A 23,766-nucleotide genomic window follows, 5' to 3' on the forward strand; every position below is an offset into this window, starting at 1 on the left:
AAACGTCCAGAGATTGCGCCCACAGGAACGCTGCCAGCACTGAAAGCTGTAGCTGGTTTTCACTGTCCCTTGGAACTGCATTCGCTGCCACACAGACATTCGCGCTCTGCTAAAGCTTTGCTAGGTAATGGGGCAACACTCTGTATGACTCTCTCCGACTGCCCGGCAGTGAAATTGGAAACGTCCAGAGTTTGCACCCACAGGAAAGCTGCCAACACTGAAAGCTGTAGCTGGTTTTCACTGTCCCTTGGAACTGCATTCGCTGCCACACAGACATTCGCGCTCTGCTAAAGCTTTGCTTGGTAATGGGGAAACACTCTGTATCTCTCTCTGGCAGAGCCCGTCTTCCAAATTGGAAACGTCCAGAGATTGCGCCCACAGGAAAGCTGGCAGCACTGAAAGCTGTAGCTGGTTTTCACTGTCCCTTGGAACTGCATTCGCTGCCACACAGACATTCGTGCTCTGCTAAAGCTTTGCTTGGTAATGGGGTAACACTCTGTATGTCTCTGTCCCAGTGCCCGGCTGCCAATTTGGAAACGTCCAGAGATTGCGCCCACAGGAAAGCTGCCAGCACTGAAAGCTGTAGCTGGTTTTCACTGTCCCTTGGAACTGCATTCGCTGCCACACAGACATTCGCGCTCTGCTAAAGCTTTGCTTGGTAATGGGGCAACACTCTGTATCTCTCTCTGGCAGAGCCCGGCTGCCAAATTGGAAACGTCCAGAGATTGCGCCCACAGGAAAGCTGCCAGCACTGAAAGCTGTAGCTGGTTTTCACTGTCCCTTGGAACTGCATTCGCTGCCACACAGACATTCGCGCTCTGCTAAAGCTTTGCTTCGAAATGGAGCAACACTCTGTATATCTCTCTGGCAGAGCCCGGCTGCCAAATTGGAAACGTCCAGAGATTGCGCCCACAGGAAAGCTGCCAGCACTGAAAGCTGTAGCTGGTTTTCACTGTCCCTTGGAACTGCATTCGCTGCCACACAGACATTCGCGCTCAGCTAAAGCTTTGCTACGTACTGGGGGAAAACTCTGTATAACTCTCTCCGACTGCCCGGCATTGAAATTGGAAATGTCCAGCGATAGCGGCAACATGAAAGCTGCCAGCAGTGAAAGCTGTAGCTGGTTTTCACTGTCCCTTGGAACTGCATTCGCTACCACACAGACATTCGCGCTCTGCTAAAGCTTTGCTAGGTACTGGGGGAAAACTCTGTATAACTCTCTCCGACTGCCCGGCATTGAAATTGGAAATGTCCAGCGATAGCGGCCACAGGAAACCTGCCAGCACTGAAAGCTGTAGCTGGTTTTCACTGTCCCTTGGAACTGCATTCGCTGCCACACAGACATTCGCGCTCAGCTAAAGCTTTGCTACGTACTGGGGGAAAACTCTGTATAACTCTCTCCGACTGCCCGGCATTGAAATTGGAAATGTCCAGCGATAGCGGCGACATGAAAGCTGCCAGCAGTGAAAGCTGTAGCTGGTTTTCACTGTCCCTTGGAACTGCATTCGCTACCACACAGACATTCGCGCTCTGCTAAAGCTTTGCTAGGTACTGGGGGAAAACTCTGTATAACTCTCTCCGACTGCCCGGCATTGAAATTGGAAATGTCCAGCGATAGCGGCCACACGAAAGCTGCCAGCACTGAAAGCTGTAGCTGGTTTTCACTGTCCCTTGGAACTGCATTCGCTGCCACACAGACATTCGTGCTCTGCTAAAGCTTTGCTTGGTAATGGGACAACACTCTGTATATCTCTCTGGCAGATCCCGGCTGCCAAATTGGAAACGTCCAGAGATTGCGTCCACAGGAAAGCTGCCAGCACTGAAAGCTGCAGCTGGTTTTCACTGTCCCTTGGAACTCCATTCGCTGCCACACAGACATTCGTGCTCTGCTAAAGCTTTGCTTGGTAATGGGGCAACACTCTGTATCTCTCTCTGGCAGAGCCCGTCTTCCAAATTGGAAACGTCCAGAGATTGTGCCCACAGGAAAGCTGCCAGCACTGAAAGCTGCAGCTGGTTTTCACTGTCCCTTGGAACTGCATTCGCTGCCACACAGACATTCGTGCTCTGCTAAAGCTTTGCTAGGTAATGGGGCAACACTGTATAACTCTCTCCGACTGCCCGGCAGTGAAATTGGAAACGTCCAGCGATAGCGCCCACAGGAAAGCTGCCAGCACTGAAAGCTGTAGCTGGTTTTCACTGTCCCTTGGAACTGCATTCGCTGCCACACAGACATTCGTGCTCTGCTAAAGCTTTGCTTGGTAATGGGGCAACACTCTGTATCTCTCTCTGGCAGAGCCCTGTTGCCAAATTGGAAACGTCCAGAGATTGCGCCCACAGGAAAGCTGCCAGCACTGAAAGCTGTAGCTGGTTTACACTGTTCCTTGGAACTGCATTCGCTGCCACACAGACATTCGCGCTCTGCTAAAGCTTTGCTTGGTAATGGGGCAACACTCTGTATCTCTCTCTGGCAGATCCCGGCTGCCAAATTTGAAACGTCCAGAGATTGCGTCCACAGGAAAGCTGCCAGCACTGAAAGCTGTAGCTGGTTTTCACTGTCCCTTGGAACTGCATTCGCTGCCACACAGACATTCGCGCTCTGCTAAAACATTGCTTCGAAATGGAGCAACACTCTGTATCTCTCTCTGGCAGAGTCCGGCTGCCATATTGGAAACGTCCAGAGATTGTGCCCACAGGAAAGCTGCCAGCACTGAAAGCTGTAGCTGGTTTTCACTGTCCCTTGGAACTGCATTCGCTGCCACACAGACATTCGCGCTCTGCTAAAGCTTTGCTAGGTAATGGGGCAACACTCTGTATGACTCTCTCCGACTGCCCGGCAGTGAAATTGGAAACGTCCAGAGTTTGCACCCACAGGAAAGCTGCCAGCAGTGAAAGCTGTAGCTGGTTTTCACTGTCCCTTGGAACTGCATTTGCTGCCACACAGACATTCGCGCTCTGCTAAAGCTTTGCTTGGTAATGGGGCAACACTCTGTATCTCTCTCTGGCAGAGCCTGTCTTCCAAATTGGAAACGTCCAGAGATTGTGCCCACAGGAAAGCTGCCAGCACTGAAAGCTGCAGCTGGTTTTCACTGTCCCTTGGAACTGCATTCGCTGCCACACAGACATTCGTGCTCTGCTAAAGCTTTGCTTGGTAATGGGGTAACACTCTGTATGTCTCTGTCCCAGTGCCCGGCTGCCAATTTGGAAACGTCCAGAGATTGCGCCCACAGGAAAGCTGCCCGCACTGAAAGCTGTAGCTGGTTTTCACTGTCCCTTGGAACTGCATTCGCTGCCACACAGACATTCGCGCTCTGCTAAAGCTTTGCTTGGTAATGGGGCAACACTCTGTATCTCTCTCTGGCAGAGCCCGGCTGCCAAATTGGAAACGTCCAGAGATTGCGCCCACAGGAAAGCTGCCAGCACTGAAAGCTGTAGCTGGTTTTCACTGTCCCTTGGAACTGCATTCGCTGCCACACAGACATTCACGCTCTGGTAAAGCATTGCTTCGAAATGGAGCAACACTCTGTATATCTCTCTGGCAGAGGCCGGCTGCCAAATTGGAAACGTCCAGAGATTGCGCCCACAGGAAAGCTGCCAGCACTGAAAGCTCTAGCTGGTTTTCACTGTCCCTTGGAACTGCATTCGCTGCCACACAGACATTCGCGCTCAGCTAAAGCTTTGCTAGGTACTGGGGGAAAACTCTGTATAACTCTCTCCGACTGCCCGGCATTGAAATTGGAAATGTCCAGCGATAGCGGCGACACGAAAGCTGCCAGCAGTGAAAGCTGTAGCTGGTTTTCACTGTCCCTTGGAACTGCATTCGCTACCACACAGACATTCGCGCTCTGCTAAAGCTTTGCTAGGTACTGGGGGAAAACTCTGTATAACTCTCTCCGACTGCCCGGCATTGAAATTGGAAATGTCCAGCGATAGCGGCCACACGAAAGCTGCCAGCAGTGAAAGCTGTAGCTGGTTTTCACTGTCCCTTGGAACTGCATTCGCTGCCACACAGACATTCGTGCTCTGCTAAAGCTTTGTTTGGTAATGGGACAACACTCTGTATATCTCTCTGGCAGATCCCGGCTGCCAAATTGGAAACGTCCAGAGATTGCGTCCACAGGAAAGCTGCCAGCACTGAAAGCTGCAGCTGGTTTTCACTGTCCCTTGGAACTCCATTCGCTGCCACACAGACATTCGTGCTCTGCTAAAGCTTTGCTTGGTAATGGGGCAACACTCTGTATCTCTCTCTGGCAGAGCCCGTCTTCCAAATTGGAAACGTCCAGAGATTGTGCCCACAGGAAAGCTGCCAGCACTGAAAGCTGCAGCTGGTTTTCACTGTCCCTTGGAACTGCATTCGCTGCCACACAGACATTCGCGCTCTGCTAAAGCTTTGCTTGGTAATGGGGCAACACTCTGTATCTCTCTCTGGCAGATCCCGGCTGCCAAATTTGAAACGTCCAGAGATTGCGTCCACAGGAAAGCTGCCAGCACTGAAAGCTGTAGCTGGTTTTCACTGTCCCTTGGAACTGCATTCGCTGCCACACAGACATTCGCGCTCTGCTAAAGCTTTGCTTGGTAATGGGGCAACACTCTGTATCTCTCTCTGGCAGAGCCCGGCTGCCAAATTGGAAACGTCCAGAGATTGCGCCCACAGGAAAGCTGCCAGCACTGAAAGCTGTAGCTGGTTTTCACTGTCCCTTGGAACTGCATTCGCTGCCACACAGACATTCACGCTCTGGTAAAGCATTGCTTCGAAATGGAGCAACACTCTGTATATCTCTCTGGCAGAGCCCGGCTGCCAAATTGGAAACGTCCAGAGATTGCGCCCACAGGAAAGCTGCCAGCACTGAAAGCTGTAGCTGGTTTTCACTGTCCCTTGGAACTGCATTCACTGCCACACAGACATTCGCGCTCTGCTAAAGCTTGGCTTGGTAATGGGGCAACACTCTGTATCTCTCTCTGGCAGAGCCCGGCTGCCAAATTGGAAACGTCCAGACATTGCGCCCACAGGAAAGCTGCCAGCACTGAAAGCTGTAGCTGGTTTTCACTGTCCCTTGGAACTGCATTTGCTGCCACACAGACATTCACGCTCTGGTAAAGCATTGCTTCGAAATGGAGCAACACTCTGTATATCTCTCTGGCAGAGCCCGGCTGGCAAATTGGAAACGTCCAGAGATTGCGCCCACAGGAAAGCTGCCAGCACTGAAAGCTCTAGCTGGTTTTCACTGTCCCTTGGAACTGCATTCGCTGCCACACAGACATTCGCGCTCAGCTAAAGCTTTGCTACGTACTTCGGGAAAACTCTGTATAACTCTCTCCGACTGCCCGGCATTGAAATTGGAAATGTCCAGCGATAGCGGCGACACGAAAGCTGCCAGCAGTGAAAGCTGTAGCTGGTTTTCACTGTCCCTTGGAACTGCATTCGCTACCACACAGACATTCGCGCTCTGCTAAAGCTTTGCTAGGTACTGGGGGAAAACTCTGTATAACTCTCTCCGACTGCCCGGCATTGAAATTGGAAATGTCCAGCGATAGCGGCCACACGAAAGCTGCCAGTAGTGAAAGCTGTAGCTGGTTTTCACTGTCCCTTGGAACTGCATTCGCTGCCACACAGACATTCGTGCTCTGCTAAAGCTTTGCTTGGTAATGGGACAACACTCTGTATATCTCTCTGGCAGATCCCGGCTGCCAAATTGGAAACGTCCAGAGATTGCGTCCACAGGAAAGCTGCCAGCACTGAAAGCTGCAGCTAGTTTTCACTGTCCCTTGGAACTCCATTCGCTGCCACACAGACATTCGTGCTCTGCTAAAGCTTTGCTTGGTAATGGGGCAACACTCTGTATCTCTCTCTGGCAGAGCCCGGCTGCCAAATTGGAAACGTCCAGAGATTGCGCCCACAGGAAAGCTGCCAGCACTGAAAGCTGTAGCTGGTTTACACTGTTCCTTGGAACTGCATTCGCTGCCACACAGACATTCGCGCTCTGCTAAAGCTTTGCTTGGTAATGGGGCAACACTCTGTATCTCTCTCTGGCAGATCCCGGCTGCCAAATTTGAAACGTCCAGAGATTGCGTCCACAGGAAAGCTGCCAGCACTGAAAGCTGCAGCTGGTTTTCACTGTCCCTTGGAACTGCATTCGCTGCCACACAGACATTCGCGCTCTGCTAAAGCTTTGCTAGGTAATGGGGCAACACTCTGTATGACTCTCTCCGACTGCCCGGCAGTGAAATTGGAAACGTCCAGAGTTTGCATCCACAGGAAAGCTGCCAGCACTGAAAGCTGTAGCTGGTTTTCACTGTCCCTTGGAACTGCATTCGCTGCCACACAGACATTCGCGCTCTGCTAAAGCTTTGCTTGGTAATGGGGCAACACTCTGTATGTCTCTGTCCCAGTGCCCGGCTGCCAAATTGGAAACGTCCAGAGATTGCGCCCACAGGAAAGCTGCCAGCACTGAAAGCTGTAGCTGGTTTTCACTGTCCCTTGGAACTGCATTCGCTGCCACACAGACATTCGCGCTCTGCTAAAGCATTGCTTCGAAATGGAGCAACACTCTGTATCTCTCTCTGGCAGAGCCCGGCTGCCATATTGGAAACGTCCAGAGATTGTGCCCACAGGAAAGCTGCCAGCACTGAAAGCTGTAGCTGGTTTTCACTGTCCCTTGGAACTGCATTCGCTGCCACACAGACATTCGCGCTCTGCTAAAGCTTTGCTAGGTAATGGGGCAACACTCTGTATGACTCTCTCCGACTGCCCGGCAGTGAAATTGGAAACGTCCAGAGTTTGCATCCACAGGAAAGCTGCCAGCACTGAAAGCTGTAGCTGGTTTTCACTGTCCCTTGGAACTGCATTCGCTGCCACACAGACATTCGCGCTCTGCTAAAGCTTTGCTTGGTAATGGGGCAACACTCTGTATCTCTCTCTGGCAGAGCCCGGCTGCCAAATTGGAAACGTCCAGAGATTGCGCCCACAGGAAAGCTGCCAGCACTGAAAGCTGTAGCTGGTTTTCACTGTCCCTTGGAACTGCATTCGCTGCCACACAGACATTCGCGCTCAGCTAAAGCTTTGCTAGGTACTGGGGGAAAACTCTGTATAACTCTCTCCGACTGCCCGGCATTGAAATTGGAAATGTCCAGCGATAGCGGCCACACGAAAGCTGCCAGCAGTGAAAGCTGTAGCTGGTTTTCACTGTCCCTTGGAACTGCATTCGCTGCCACACAGACATTCGCGCTCTGCTAAAGCTTTGCTAGGTACTGGGGGAAAACTCTGTATAACTCTCTCCGACTGCCCGGCATTGAAATTGGAAATGTCCAGCGATAGCGGCCACACGAAAGCTGCCAGCAGTGAAAGCTGTAGCTGGTTTTCACTGTCCCTTGGAACTGCATTCGCTGCCACACAGACATTCGCGCTCTGCTAAAGCTTTGCTTGGTAATGGGGCAACACTCTGTATCTCTCTCTGGCAGAGCCCGGCTGCCAAATTGGAAACGTCCAGAGATTGCGCCAACAGGAAAGCTGCCAGCACTGAAAGCTGTAGCTGGTTTTCATTGTCACTTGGAACTCCATTCGCTGACACACAGACATTCGCGCTCTGCTAAAGCTTTGCTTGGTAATGCGGCAACACTCTGTATCACTCTCTGGCAGAGCCCGTCTTCCAAATTGGAAACGTCCAGAGATTGCGTCCACAGGAAAGATGCCAGCACTGAAAGCTGCAGCTGGTTTACACTGTTCCTTGGAACTGCATTCGCTGCCACACAGACATTCGCGTTCTGCTAAAGCTTTGCTTGGTAATGGGGCAACACTCTGTATCTCTCTCTGGCAGATCCCGGCTGCCAAATTTGAAACGTCCAGAGATTGCGTCCACAGGAAAGCTGCCAGCACTGAAAGCTGCAGCTGGTTTTCACTGTCCCTTGGAACTGCATTCGCTGCCACACAGACATTCGTGCTCTGCTAAAGCTTTCCTTGGTAATGGGGTAACACTCTGTATGTCTCTGTCCCAGTGCCCGGCTGCCAAATTGGAAACGTCCAGAGATTGCGCCCACAGGAAAGCTGCCAGCACTGAAAGCTGTAGCTGGTTTTCACTGTCCCTTGGAACTGCATTCGCTGCCACACAGACATTCGCGCTCTGCTAAAGCTTTGCTAGGTAATGGGGCAACACTGTATAACTCTCTCCGACTGCCCGGCAGTGAAATTGGAAACGTCCAGCGATAGCGCCCACAGGAAAGCTGCCAGCACTGAAAGCTCTAGCTGGTTTTCACTGTCCCTTGGAACTGCATTCGCTGCCACACAGACATTCGTGCTCTGCTAAAGCTTTGCTTGGTAATGGGGCAACACTCTGTATCTCTCTCTGGCAGAGCCCGGCTGCCAAATTGGAAACGTCCAGAGATTGCGCCCACAGGAAAGTTGCCAGCACTGAAAGCTGTAGCTGGTTTTCATTGTCCCTTGGAACTCCATTCGCTGACACACAGACATTCGCGCTCTGCTAAAGCTTTGCTTGGTAATGCGGCAACACTCTGTATCACTCTCTGGCAGAGCCCGTCTTCCAACTTGGAAACGTCCAGAGATTGCGTCCACAGGAAAGCTGCCAGCACTGAAAGCTGCAGCTGGTTTACACTGTTCCTTGGAACTGCATTCGCTGCCACACAGACATTCGTGCTCTGCTAAAGCTTTGCTTGGTAATGGGGTAACACTCTGTATGTCTCTGTCCCAGTGCCCGGCTGCCAAATTGGAAACATCCAGAGATTGCGCCCACAGGAACGCTGCCAGCACTGAAAGCTGTAGCTGGTTTTCACTGTCCCTTGGAACTGCATTCGCTGCCACACAGATATTCGCGCTCTGCTAAAGCATTGCTTCGAAATGGAGCAACACTGTGTATCTCTCTCTGGCAGAGTCCGGCTGCCAAATTGGAAACGTCCAGAGATTGTGCCCACAGGAAAGCTGCCAGCACTGAAAGCTGTAGCTGGTTTTCACTGTCCCTTGGAAATGCATTCGCTGCCACACAGACATTCGCGCTCTGCTAAAGCTTTGCTAGGTAATGGGGCAACACTCTGTATGACTCTCTCCGACTGCCCGGCAGTGAAATTGGAAACGTCCAGAGTTTGCACCCACAGGAAAGCTGCCAGCAGTGAAAGCTGTAGCTGGTTTTCACTGTCCCTTGGAACTGCATTCGCTGCCACACAGACATTCGCGCTCTGCTAAAGCTTTGCTTGGTAATGGGGTAACACTCTGTATTTCTCTCTGGCAGAGCCCGGCTGCCAAATTGGAAACGTCCAGATATTGCGCCCACAGGAAAGCTGCCAGCACTGAAAGCTGTAGCTGGTTTTCAATGTCCCTTGGAACTGCATTCGCTGCCACACAGACATTCGCGCTCTGCTAAAGCTTTGCTTGGTAATGGGGCAACACTCTGTATCTCTCTCTGGCAGAGCCCGTCTTCCAAATTGGAAACGTCCAGAGATTGTGCCCACAGGAAAGCTGCCAGCACTGAAAGCTGCAGCTGGTTTTCACTGTCCCTTGGAACTGCATTCGCTGCCACACAGACATTCGGGCTCTGCTAAAGCTTTGCTTGGTAATGGGGTAACACTCTGTATGTCTCTGTCCCAGTGCCCGGCTGCCAATTTGGAAACGTCCAGAGATTGCGCCCACAGGAAAGCTGCCAGCACTGAAAGCTGTAGCTGGTTTTCACTGTCCCTTGGAACTGCATTCGCTGCCACACAGACATTCGCGCTCTGCTAAAGCTTTGCTTGGTAATGGGGCAACACTCTGTATCTCTCTCTGGCAGAGCCCGGCTGCCAAATTGGAAACGTCCAGAGATTGCGCCCACAGGAAAGCTGCCAGCACTGAAAGCTGTAGCTGGTTTTCACTGTCCCTTGGAACTGCATTCGCTGCCACACAGACATTCGCGCTCAGCTAAAGCTTTGCTACGTACTGGGGGAAAACTCTGTATAACTCTCTCCGACTGCCCGGCATTGAAATTGGAAATGTCCAGCGATAGCGGCAACATGAAAGCTGCCAGCAGTGAAAGCTGTAGCTGGTTTTCACTGTCCCTTGGAACTGCATTCGCTACCACACAGACATTCGCGCTCTGCTAAAGCTTTGCTAGGTACTGGGGGAAAACTCTGTATAACTCTCTCCGACTGCCCGGCATTGAAATTGGAAATGTCCAGCGATAGCGGCCACAGGAAACCTGCCAGCACTGAAAGCTGTAGCTGGTTTTCACTGTCCCTTGGAACTGCATTCGCTGCCACACAGACATTCGCGCTCAGCTAAAGCTTTGCTACGTACTGGGGGAAAACTCTGTATAACTCTCTCCGACTGCCCGGCATTGAAATTGGAAATGTCCAGCGATAGCGGCGACATGAAAGCTGCCAGCAGTGAAAGCTGTAGCTGGTTTTCACTGTCCCTTGGAACTGCATTCGCTACCACACAGACATTCGCGCTCTGCTAAAGCTTTGCTAGGTACTGGGGGAAAACTCTGTATAACTCTCTCCGACTGCCCGGCATTGAAATTGGAAATGTCCAGCGATAGCGGCCACACGAAAGCTGCCAGCACTGAAAGCTGTAGCTGGTTTTCACTGTCCCTTGGAACTGCATTCGCTGCCACACAGACATTCGTGCTCTGCTAAAGCTTTGCTTGGTAATGGGACAACACTCTGTATATCTCTCTGGCAGATCCCGGCTGCCAAATTGGAAACGTCCAGAGATTGCGTCCACAGGAAAGCTGCCAGCACTGAAAGCTGCAGCTGGTTTTCACTGTCCCTTGGAACTCCATTCGCTGCCACACAGACATTCGTGCTCTGCTAAAGCTTTGCTTGGTAATGGGGCAACACTCTGTATCTCTCTCTGGCAGAGCCCGTCTTCCAAATTGGAAACGTCCAGAGATTGTGCCCACAGGAAAGCTGCCAGCACTGAAAGCTGCAGCTGGTTTTCACTGTCCCTTGGAACTGCATTCGCTGCCACACAGACATTCGTGCTCTGCTAAAGCTTTGCTAGGTAATGGGGCAACACTGTATAACTCTCTCCGACTGCCCGGCAGTGAAATTGGAAACGTCCAGCGATAGCGCCCACAGGAAAGCTGCCAGCACTGAAAGCTGTAGCTGGTTTTCACTGTCCCTTGGAACTGCATTCGCTGCCACACAGACATTCGTGCTCTGCTAAAGCTTTGCTTGGTAATGGGGCAACACTCTGTATCTCTCTCTGGCAGAGCCCTGTTGCCAAATTGGAAACGTCCAGAGATTGCGCCCACAGGAAAGCTGCCAGCACTGAAAGCTGTAGCTGGTTTACACTGTTCCTTGGAACTGCATTCGCTGCCACACAGACATTCGCGCTCTGCTAAAGCTTTGCTTGGTAATGGGGCAACACTCTGTATCTCTCTCTGGCAGATCCCGGCTGCCAAATTTGAAACGTCCAGAGATTGCGTCCACAGGAAAGCTGCCAGCACTGAAAGCTGTAGCTGGTTTTCACTGTCCCTTGGAACTGCATTCGCTGCCACACAGACATTCGCGCTCTGCTAAAACATTGCTTCGAAATGGAGCAACACTCTGTATCTCTCTCTGGCAGAGTCCGGCTGCCATATTGGAAACGTCCAGAGATTGTGCCCACAGGAAAGCTGCCAGCACTGAAAGCTGTAGCTGGTTTTCACTGTCCCTTGGAACTGCATTCGCTGCCACACAGACATTCGCGCTCTGCTAAAGCTTTGCTAGGTAATGGGGCAACACTCTGTATGACTCTCTCCGACTGCCCGGCAGTGAAATTGGAAACGTCCAGAGTTTGCATCCACAGGAAAGCTGCCAGCACTGAAAGCTGTAGCTGGTTTTCACTGTCCCTTGGAACTGCATTCGCTGCCACACAGACATTCGCGCTCTGCTAAAGCTTTGCTTGGTAATGGGGCAACACTCTGTATCTCTCTCTGGCAGAGCCCGGCTGCCAAATTGGAAACGTCCAGAGATTGCGCCCACAGGAAAGCTGCCAGCACTGAAAGCTGTAGCTGGTTTTCACTGTCCCTTGGAACTGCATTCGCTGCCACACAGACATTCGCGCTCTGCTAAAGCTTTGCTTGGTAATGGGGCAACACTCTGTATCTCTCTCTGGCAGAGCCCGGCTGCCAAATTGGAAACGTCCAGAGATTGCGCCCACAGGAAAGCTGCCAGCACTGAAAGCTGTAGCTGGTTTTCACTGTCCCTTGGAACTGCATTCGCTGCCACACAGACATTCACGCTCTGGTAAAGCATTGCTTCGAAATGGAGCAACACTCTGTATATCTCTCTGGCAGAGCCCGGCTGCCAAATTGGAAACGTCCAGAGATTGCGCCCACAGGAAAGCTGCCAGCACTGAAAGCTGTAGCTGGTTTTCACTGTCCCTTGGAACTGCATTCGCTGCCACACAGACATTCGCGCTCAGCTAAAGCTTTGCTACGTACTGGGGGAAAACTCTGTATAACTCTCTCCGACTGCCCGGCATTGAAATTGGAAATGTCCAGCGATAGCGGCAACATGAAAGCTGCCAGCAGTGAAAGCTGTAGCTGGTTTTCACTGTCCCTTGGAACTGCATTCGCTACCACACAGACATTCGCGCTCTGCTAAAGCTTTGCTAGGTACTGGGGGAAAACTCTGTATAACTCTCTCCGACTGCCCGGCATTGAAATTGGAAATGTCCAGCGATAGCGGCCACACGAAAGCTGCCAGCACTGAAAGCTGTAGCTGGTTTTCACTGTCCCTTGGAACTGCATTCGCTGCCACACAGACATTCGTGCTCTGCTAAAGCTTTGCTTGGTAATGGGACAACACTCTGTATATCTCTCTGGCAGATCCCGGCTGCCAAATTGGAAACGTCCAGAGATTGCGTCCACAGGAAAGCTGCCAGCACTGAAAGCTGCAGCTGGTTTTCACTGTCCCTTGGAACTCCATTCGCTGCCACACAGACATTCGTGCTCTGCTAAAGCTTTGCTTGGTAATGGGGCAACACTCTGTATCTCTCTCTGGCAGAGCCCGTCTTCCAAATTGGAAACGTCCAGAGATTGTGCCCACAGGAAAGCTGCCAGCACTGAAAGCTGCAGCTGGTTTTCACTGTCCCTTGGAACTGCATTCGCTGCCACACAGACATTCGTGCTCTGCTAAAGCTTTGCTAGGTAATGGGGCAACACTGTATAACTCTCTCCGACTGCCCGGCAGTGAAATTGGAAACGTCCAGCGATAGCGCCCACAGAAAAGCTGCCAGCACTGAAAGCTGTAGCTGGTTTTCACTGTCCCTTGGAACTGCATTCGCTGCCACACAGACATTCGTGCTCTGCTAAAGCTTTGCTTGGTAATGGGGCAACACTCTGTATCTCTCTCTGGCAGAGCCCTGTTGCCAAATTGGAAACGTCCAGAGATTGCGCCCACAGGAAAGCTGCCAGCACTGAAAGCTGTAGCTGGTTTACACTGTTCCTTGGAACTGCATTCGCTGCCACACAGACATTCGTGCTCTGCTAAAGCTTTGCTTGGTAATGGGGCAACACTCTGTATCTCTCTCTGGCAGATCCCGGCTGCCAAATTTGAAACGTCCAGAGATTGCGTCCACAGGAAAGCTGCCAGCACTGAAAGCTGTAGCTGGTTTTCACTGTCCCTTGGAACTGCATTCGCTGCCACACAGACATTCGCGCTCTGCTAAAACATTGCTTCGAAATGGAGCAACACTCTGTATCTCTCTCTGGCAGAGTCCGGCTGCCATATTGGAAACGTCCAGAGATTGTGCCCACAGGAAAGCTGCCAGCACTGAAAGCTGTAGCTGGTTTTCACTGTCCCTTGGAACTGCATTCGCTGCCACACAGACATTCGCGCTCTGCTAAAGCTTTGCTAGGTAATGGGGCAACACTCTGTATGACTCTCTCCGACTGCCCGGCAGTGAAATTGGAAACGTCCAGAGTTTGCATCCACAGGAAAGCTGCCAGCACTGAAAGCTGTAGCTGGTTTTCACTGTCCCTTGGAACTGCATTCGCTGCCACACAGACATTCGCGCTCTGCTAAAGCTTTGCTTGGTAATGGGGCAACACTCTGTATCTCTCTCTGGCAGAGCCCGGCTGCCAAATTGGAAACGTCCAGAGATTGCGCCCACAGGAAAGCTGCCAGCACTGAAAGCTGTAGCTGGTTTTCACTGTCCCTTGGAACTGCATTCGCTGCCACACAGACATTCACGCTCTGGTAAAGCATGCTTCGAAATGGGGCAACACTCTGTATATCTCTCTGGCAGAGCCTGGCTGCCAAATTGGAAACGTCCAGAGATTGCGCCCACAGGAAAGCTGCCAGCACTGAAAGCTCTAGCTGGTTTTCACTGTCCCTTGGAACTGCATTCGCTGCCACACAGACATTCGCGCTCAGCTAAAGCTTTGATAGGTACTGGGGGAAAACTCTGTATAACTCTCTCCGCTGCCCGGCATTGAAATTGGAAATGTCCAGCGATAGCAGCCACACGAAAGCTGCCAGCAGTGAAAGCTGTAGCTGGTTTTCACTGTCCCTTGGAACTGCATTCGCTGCCACACAGACATTCGCGCTCTGCTAAAGCTTTGCTAGGTACTGGGGGAAAACTCTGTATAACTCTCTCCGACTGCCCGGCATTGAAATTGGAAATGTCCAGCGATAGCGGCCACACGAAAGCTGCCAGCAGTGAAAGCTGTAGCTGGTTTTCACTGTCCCTTGGAACTGCATTCGCTGCCACACAGACATTCGTGCTCTGCTAAAGCTTTGCTTGGTAATGGGGCAACACTCTGTATCTCTCTCTGGCAGAGCCCGGCTGCCAAATTGGAAACGTCCAGAGATTGCGCCCACAGGAAAGCTGCCAGCACTGAAAGCTGTAGCTGGTTTTCATTGTCACTTGGAACTCCATTCGCTGACACACAGACATTCGCGCTCTGCTAAAGCTTTGCTTGGTAATGCGGCAACACTCTGTATCACTCTCTGGCAGAGCCCGGCTGCCAAATTGGAAACGTCCAGAGATTGCGTCCACAGGAAAGCTGCCAGCACTGAAAGCTGCAGCTGGTTTACACTGTTCCTTGGAACTGCATTCGCTGCCACACAGACATTCGCGCTCTGCTAAAGCTTTGCTTGGTAATGGGGCAACACGCTGTATCTCTCTCTGGCAGATCCCGGCTGCCAAGTTTGAAACGTCCAGAGATTGGGCCCACAGGAAAGCTGCCAGCACTGAAAGCTGTAGCTGGTTTTCACTGTCCCTTGGAACTGCATTCGCTGCCACACAGACATTCACGCTCTGGTAAAGCATTGCTTCGAAATGGAGCAACACTCTGTATATCTCTCTGGCAGAGCCCGGCTGCCAAATTGGAAACGTCCAGAGATTGCGCCCACAGGAAAGCTGCCAGCACTGAAAGCTCTAGCTGGTTTTCACTGTCCCTTGGAACTGCATTCGCTGCCACACAGACATTCGCGCTCAGCTAAAGCTTTGCTAGGTACTGGGGGAAAACTCTGTATAACTCTCTCCGACTGCCCGGCATTGAAATTGGAAATGTCCATCGATAGCGGCCACACGAAAGCTGCCAGCAGTGAAAGCTGTAGCTGGTTTTCACTGTCCCTTGGAACTGCATTCGCTGCCACACAGACATTCGCGCTCTGCTAAAGCTTTGCTTGGTAATGGGGCAACACTCTGTATCTCTCTCTGGCAGAGCCCGGCTGCCAAATTGGAAACGTCCAGAGATTGCGTCCACAGGAAAGCTGCCAGCACTGAAAGCTGCAGCTGGTTTACACTGTTCCTTGGAACTGCATTCGCTGCCACACAGACATTCGCGCTCTGCTAAAGCTTTGCTTGGTAATGGGGCAACACGCTGTATCTCTCTCTGGCAGATCCCGGCTGCCAAATTTGAAACGTCCAGAGATTGCGTCCACAGGAAAGCTGCCAGCACTGAAAGCTGCAGCTGGTTTTCACTGTCCCTTGGAACTGCATTCGCTGCCACACAGACATTCGTGCTCTGCTAAAGCTTTGCTTGGTAATGGGGTAACACTCTGTATGTCTCTGTCCCAGTGCCCGGCTGCCAAATTGGAAACGTCCAGAGATTGCGCCCACAGGAAAGCTGCCAGCACTGAAAGCTGTAGCTGGTTTTCACTGTCCCTTGGAACTGCATTCGCTGCCACACAGATATTCGCGCTCTGCTAAAGCATTGCTTCGAAATGGAGCAACACTCTGTATCTCTCTCTGGCAGAGCCCGGCTGCCATATTGGAAACGTCCAGAGATTGTGCCCACAGGAAAGCTGCCAGCACTGAAAGCTGTAGCTGGTTTTCACTGTCCCTTGGAACTGCATTCGCTGCCACACAGACATTCGCGCTCTGCTAAAGCTTTGCTAGGTAATGGGGCAACACTCTGTATGACTCTCTCCGACTGCCCGGCAGTGAAATTGGAAACGTCCAGAGTTTGCATCCACAGGAAAGCTGCCAGCACTGAAAGCTGTAGCTGGTTTTCACTGTCCCTTGGAACTGCGTTCGCTGCCACACAGACATTCGCGCTCTGCTAAAGCTTTGCTAGGTAATGGGGCAACACTGTATAACTCTCTCCGACTGCCCGGCAGTGAAATTGGAAACGTCCAGCGATAGGGCCCACAGGAAAGCTGCCAGCACTGAAAGCTGTAGCTGGTTTTCACTGTCCCTTGGAACTGCATTCGCTGCCACACAGACATTCGCGCTCTGCTAAAGGTTTGCTAGGTACTGGGGGAAAACTCTGTATAACTCTCTCCGACTGCCCGGCATTGAAATTGGAAACGTCCAGAGATTGCGTCCACAGGAAAGCTGCCAGCACTGAAAGCTGCAGCTGGTTTTCACTGTCCCTTGGAACTGCATTCGCTGCCACACAGACATTCGTGCTCTGCTAAAGCTTTGCTTGGTAATGGGGCAACACTCTGTATCTCTCTCTGGCAGAGCCCGGCTGCCAAATTGGAAACGTCCAGAGATTGCGCCCACAGGAAATCTGCCAGCACTGAAAGCTGTAGCTGGTTTTCATTGTCACTTGGAACTCCATTCGCTGACACACAGACATTCGCGCTCTGCTAAAGCTTTGCTTGGTAATGCGGCAACACTCTGTATCACTCTCTGGCAGAGCCCGGCTGCCAAATTGGAAACGTCCAGAGATTGCGTCCACAGGAAAGCTGCCAGCACTGAAAGCTGCAGCTGGTTTACACTGTTCCTTGGAACTGCATTCGCTGCCACACAGACATTCGCGCTCTGCTAAAGCTTTGCTTGGTAATGGGGCAACACTCTGTATCTCTCTCTGGCAGATCCCGGCTGCCAAGTTTGAAACGTCCAGAGATTGCGTCCACAGGAAAGCTGCCAGCACTGAAAGCTGCAGCTGGTTTTCACTGTCCCTTGGAACTGCATTCGCTGCCACACAGACATTCGTGCTCTGCTAAAGCTTTGCTTGGTAATGGGGTAACACTCTGTATGTCTCTGTCCCAGTGCCCGGCTGCCAAATTGGAAACGTCCAGAGATTGCGCCCACAGGAAAGCTGCCAGCACTGAAAGCTGTAGCTGGTTTTCACTGTCCCTTGGAACTGCATTCGCTGCCACACAGACATTCGCGCTCTGCTAAAGCTTTGCTAGGTAATGGGGCAACACTCTGTATGACTCTCTCCGACTGCCCGGCAGTGAAATTGGAAACGTCCAGAGTTTGCATCCACAGGAAAGCTGCCAGCACTGAAAGCTGTAGCTGGTTTTCACTGTCCCTTGGAACTGCATTCGCTGCCACACAGACATTCGCGCTCTGCTAAAGCTTTGCTTGGTAATGGGGCAACACTCTGTATCTCTCTCTGGCAGAGCCCGGCTGCCAAATTGGAAACGTCCAGAGATTGCGCCCACAGGAAAGCTGCCAGCACTGAAAGCTGTAGCTGGTTTTCACTGTCCCTTGGAACTGCATTCGCTGCCACACAGACATTCGCGCTCAGCTAAAGCTTTGCTAGGTACTGGGGGAAAACTCTGTATAACTCTCTCCGACTGCCCGGCATTGAAATTGGAAATGTCCAGCGATAGCGGCCACACGAAAGCTGCCAGCAGTGAAAGCTGTAGCTGGTTTTCACTGTCCCTTGGAACTGCATTCGCTGCCACACAGACATTCGCGCTCTGCTAAAGCTTTGCTAGGTACTGGGGGAAAACTCTGTATAACTCTCTCCGACTGCCCGGCATTGAAATTGGAAATGTCCAGCGATAGCGGCCACACGAAAGCTGCCAGCAGTGAAAGCTGTAGCTGGTTTTCACTGTCCCTTGGAACTGCATTCGCTGCCACACAGACATTCGCGCTCTGCTAAAGCTTTGCTTGGTAATGGGGCAACACTCTGTATCTCTCTCTGGCAGAGCCCGGCTGCCAAATTGGAAACGTCCAGAGATTGCGCCAACAGGAAAGCTGCCAGCACTGAAAGCTGTAGCTGGTTTTCATTGTCACTTGGAACTCCATTCGCTGACACACAGACATTCGCGCTCTGCTAAAGCTTTGCTTGGTAATGCGGCAACACTCTGTATCACTCTCTGGCAGAGCCCGTCTTCCAAATTGGAAACGTCCAGAGATTGCGTCCACAGGAAAGATGCCAGCACTGAAAGCTGCAGCTGGTTTACACTGTTCCTTGGAACTGCATTCGCTGCCACACAGACATTCGCGTTCTGCTAAAGCTTTGCTTGGTAATGGGGCAACACTCTGTATCTCTCTCTGGCAGATCCCGGCTGCCAAATTTGAAACGTCCAGAGATTGCGTCCACAGGAAAGCTGCCAGCACTGAAAGCTGCAGCTGGTTTTCACTGTCCCTTGGAACTGCATTCGCTGCCACACAGACATTCGTGCTCTGCTAAAGCTTTCCTTGGTAATGGGGTAACACTCTGTATGTCTCTGTCCCAGTGCCCGGCTGCCAAATTGGAAACGTCCAGAGATTGCGCCCACAGGAAAGCTGCCAGCACTGAAAGCTGTAGCTGGTTTTCACTGTCCCTTGGAACTGCATTCGCTGCCACACAGACATTCGCGCTCTGCTAAAGCTTTGCTAGGTAATGGGGCAACACTGTATAACTCTCTCCGACTGCCCGGCAGTGAAATTGGAAACGTCCAGCGATAGCGCCCACAGGAAAGCTGCCAGCACTGAAAGCTCTAGCTGGTTTTCACTGTCCCTTGGAACTGCATTCGCTGCCACACAGACATTCGTGCTCTGCTAAAGCTTTGCTTGGTAATGGGGCAACACTCTGTATCTCTCTCTGGCAGAGCCCGGCTGCCAAATTGGAAACGTCCAGAGATTGCGCCCACAGGAAAGTTGCCAGCACTGAAAGCTGTAGCTGGTTTTCATTGTCCCTTGGAACTCCATTCGCTGACACACAGACATTCGCGCTCTGCTAAAGCTTTGCTTGGTAATGCGGCAACACTCTGTATCACTCTCTGGCAGAGCCCGTCTTCCAACTTGGAAACGTCCAGAGATTGCGTCCACAGGAAAGCTGCCAGCACTGAAAGCTGCAGCTGGTTTACACTGTTCCTTGGAACTGCATTCGCTGCCACACAGACATTCGTGCTCTGCTAAAGCTTTGCTTGGTAATGGGGTAACACTCTGTATGTCTCTGTCCCAGTGCCCGGCTGCCAAATTGGAAACGTCCAGAGATTGCGCCCACAGGAACGCTGCCAGCACTGAAAGCTGTAGCTGGTTTTCACTGTCCCTTGGAACTGCATTCGCTGCCACACAGATATTCGCGCTCTGCTAAAGCATTGCTTCGAAATGGAGCAACACTGTGTATCTCTCTCTGGCAGAGTCCGGATGCCAAATTGGAAACGTCCAGAGATTGTGCCCACAGGAAAGCTGCCAGCACTGAAAGCTGTAGCTGGTTTTCACTGTCCCTTGGAAATGCATTCGCTGCCACACAGACATTCGCGCTCTGCTAAAGCTTTGCTAGGTAATGGGGCAACACTCTGTATGACTCTCTCCGACTGCCCGGCAGTGAAATTGGAAACGTCCAGAGTTTGCACCCACAGGAAAGCTGCCAGCAGTGAAAGCTGTAGCTGGTTTTCACTGTCCCTTGGAACTGCATTCGCTGCCACACAGACATTCGCGCTCTGCTAAAGCTTTGCTTGGTAATGGGGTAACACTCTGTATCTCTCTCTGGCAGAGCCCGGCTGCCAAATTGGAAACGTCCAGAGATTGCGCCCACAGGAAAGCTGCCAGCACTGAAAGCTGTAGCTGGTTTTCAATGTCCCTTGGAACTGCATTCGCTGCCACACAGACATTCGTGCTCTGCTAAAGCTTTGCTTGGTAATGGGGCAACACTCTGTATCTCTCTCTGGCAGAGCCCGTCTTCCAAATTGGAAACGTCCAGAGATTGTGCCCACAGGAAAGCTGCCAGCACTGAAAGCTGCAGCTGGTTTTCACTGTCCCTTGGAACTGCATTCGCTGCCACACAGACATTCGTGCTCTGCTAAAGCTTTGCTTGGTAATGGGGTAACACTCTGTATGTCTCTGTCCCAGTGCCCGGCTGCCAATTTGGAAACGTCCAGAGATTGCGCCCACAGGAAAGCTGCCAGCACTGAAAGCTGTAGCTGGTTTTCACTGTCCCTTGGAACTGCATTCGCTGCCACACAGACATTCGCGCTCTGCTAAAGCTTTGCTTGGTAATGGGGCAACACTCTGTATCTCTCTCTGGCAGAGCCCGGCTGCCAAATTGGAAACGTCCAGAGATTGCGCCCACAGGAAAGCTGCCAGCACTGAAAGCTGTAGCTGGTTTTCACTGTCCCTTGGAACTGCATTCGCTGCCACACAGACATTCACGCTCTGGTAAAGCATTGCTTCGAAATGGAGCAACACTCTGTATATCTCTCTGGCAGAGCCCGGCTGCCAAATTGGAAACGTCCAGAGATTGCGCCCACAGGAAAGCTGCCAGCACTGAAAGCTGTAGCTGGTTTTCACTGTCCCTTGGAACTGCATTCGCTGCCACACAGACATTCGCGCTCAGCTAAAGCTTTGCTACGTACTGGGGGAAAACTCTGTATAACTCTCTCCGACTGCCCGGCATTGAAATTGGAAATGTCCAGCGATAGCGGCAACATGAAAGCTGCCAGCAGTGAAAGCTGTAGCTGGTTTTCACTGTCCCTTGGAACTGCATTCGCTACCACACAGACATTCGCGCTCTGCTAAAGCTTTGCTAGGTACTGGGGGAAAACTCTGTATAACTCTCTCCGACTGCCCGGCATTGAAATTGGAAATGTCCAGCGATAGCGGCCACAGGAAACCTGCCAGCACTGAAAGCTGTAGCTGGTTTTCACTGTCCCTTGGAACTGCATTCGCTGCCACACAGACATTCGCGCTCAGCTAAAGCTTTGCTACGTACTGGGGGAAAACTCTGTATAACTCTCTCCGACTGCCCGGCATTGAAATTGGAAATGTCCAGCGATAGCGGCGACATGAAAGCTGCCAGCAGTGAAAGCTGTAGCTGGTTTTCACTGTCCCTTGGAACTGCATTCGCTACCACACAGACATTCGCGCTCTGCTAAAGCTTTGCTAGGTACTGGGGGAAAACTCTGTATAACTCTCTCCGACTGCCCGGCATTGAAATTGGAAATGTCCAGCGATAGCGGCCACACGAAAGCTGCCAGCACTGAAAGCTGTAGCTGGTTTTCACTGTCCCTTGGAACTGCATTCGCTGCCACACAGACATTCGTGCTCTGCTAAAGCTTTGCTTGGTAATGGGACAACACTCTGTATATCTCTCTGGCAGATCCCGGCTGCCAAATTGGAAACGTCCAGAGATTGCGTCCACAGGAAAGCTGCCAGCACTGAAAGCTGCAGCTGGTTTTCACTGTCCCTTGGAACTCCATTCGCTGCCACACAGACATTCGTGCTCTGCTAAAGCTTTGCTTGGTAATGGGGCAACACTCTGTATCTCTCTCTGGCAGAGCCCGTCTTCCAAATTGGAAACGTCCAGAGATTGTGCCCACAGGAAAGCTGCCAGCACTGAAAGCTGCAGCTGGTTTTCACTGTCCCTTGGAACTGCATTCGCTGCCACACAGACATTCGTGCTCTGCTAAAGCTTTGCTAGGTAATGGGGCAACACTGTATAACTCTCTCCGACTGCCCGGCAGTGAAATTGGAAACGTCCAGCGATAGCGCCCACAGGAAAGCTGCCAGCACTGAAAGCTGTAGCTGGTTTTCACTGTCCCTTGGAACTGCATTCGCTGCCACACAGACATTCGTGCTCTGCTAAAGCTTTGCTTGGTAATGGGGCAACACTCTGTATCTCTCTCTGGCAGAGCCCTGTTGCCAAATTGGAAACGTCCAGAGATTGCGCCCACAGGAAAGCTGCCAGCACTGAAAGCTGTAGCTGGTTTACACTGTTCCTTGGAACTGCATTCGCTGCCACACAGACATTCGCGCTCTGCTAAAGCTTTGCTTGGTAATGGGGCAACACTCTGTATCTCTCTCTGGCAGATCCCGGCTGCCAAATTTGAAACGTCCAGAGATTGCGTCCACAGGAAAGCTGCCAGCACTGAAAGCTGTAGCTGGTTTTCACTGTCCCTTGGAACTGCATTCGCTGCCACACAGACATTCGCGCTCTGCTAAAACATTGCTTCGAAATGGAGCAACACTCTGTATCTCTCTCTGGCAGAGTCCGGCTGCCATATTGGAAACGTCCAGAGATTGTGCCCACAGGAAAGCTGCCAGCACTGAAAGCTGTAGCTGGTTTTCACTGTCCCTTGGAACTGCATTCGCTGCCACACAGACATTCGCGCTCTGCTAAAGCTTTGCTAGGTAATGGGGCAACACTCTGTATGACTCTCTCCGACTGCCCGGCAGTGAAATTGGAAACGTCCAGAGTTTGCATCCACAGGAAAGCTGCCAGCACTGAAAGCTGTAGCTGGTTTTCACTGTCCCTTGGAACTGCATTCGCTGCCACACAGACATTCGCGCTCTGCTAAAGCTTTGCTTGGTAATGGGGCAACACTCTGTATCTCTCTCTGGCAGAGCCCGGCTGCCAAATTGGAAACGTCCAGAGATTGCGCCCACAGGAAAGCTGCCAGCACTGAAAGCTGTAGCTGGTTTTCACTGTCCCTTGGAACTGCATTCGCTGCCACACAGACATTCACGCTCTGGTAAAGCATGCTTCGAAATGGGGCAACACTCTGTATATCTCTCTGGCAGAGCCTGGCTGCCAAATTGGAAACGTCCAGAGATTGCGCCCACAGGAAAGCTGCCAGCACTGAAAGCTCTAGCTGGTTTTCACTGTCCCTTGGAACTGCATTCGCTGCCACACAGACATTCGCGCTCAGCTAAAGCTTTGATAGGTACTGGGGGAAAACTCTGTATAACTCTCTCCGCTGCCCGGCATTGAAATTGGAAATGTCCAGCGATAGCAGCCACACGAAAGCTGCCAGCAGTGAAAGCTGTAGCTGGTTTTCACTGTCCCTTGGAACTGCATTCGCTGCCACACAGACATTCGCGCTCTGCTAAAGCTTTGCTAGGTACTGGGGGAAAACTCTGTATAACTCTCTCCGACTGCCCGGCATTGAAATTGGAAATGTCCAGCGATAGCGGCCACACGAAAGCTGCCAGCAGTGAAAGCTGTAGCTGGTTTTCACTGTCCCTTGGAACTGCATTCGCTGCCACACAGACATTCGTGCTCTGCTAAAGCTTTGCTTGGTAATGGGGCAACACTCTGTATCTCTCTCTGGCAGAGCCCGGCTGCCAAATTGGAAACGTCCAGAGATTGCGCCCACAGGAAAGCTGCCAGCACTGAAAGCTGTAGCTGGTTTTCATTGTCACTTGGAACTCCATTCGCTGACACACAGACATTCGCGCTCTGC

The sequence above is a fragment of the Mycteria americana genome, chromosome 15 (assembly GCF_035582795.1).
Source record: "Mycteria americana isolate JAX WOST 10 ecotype Jacksonville Zoo and Gardens chromosome 15, USCA_MyAme_1.0, whole genome shotgun sequence".
Taxonomy (NCBI): domain Eukaryota; kingdom Metazoa; phylum Chordata; class Aves; order Ciconiiformes; family Ciconiidae; genus Mycteria; species Mycteria americana.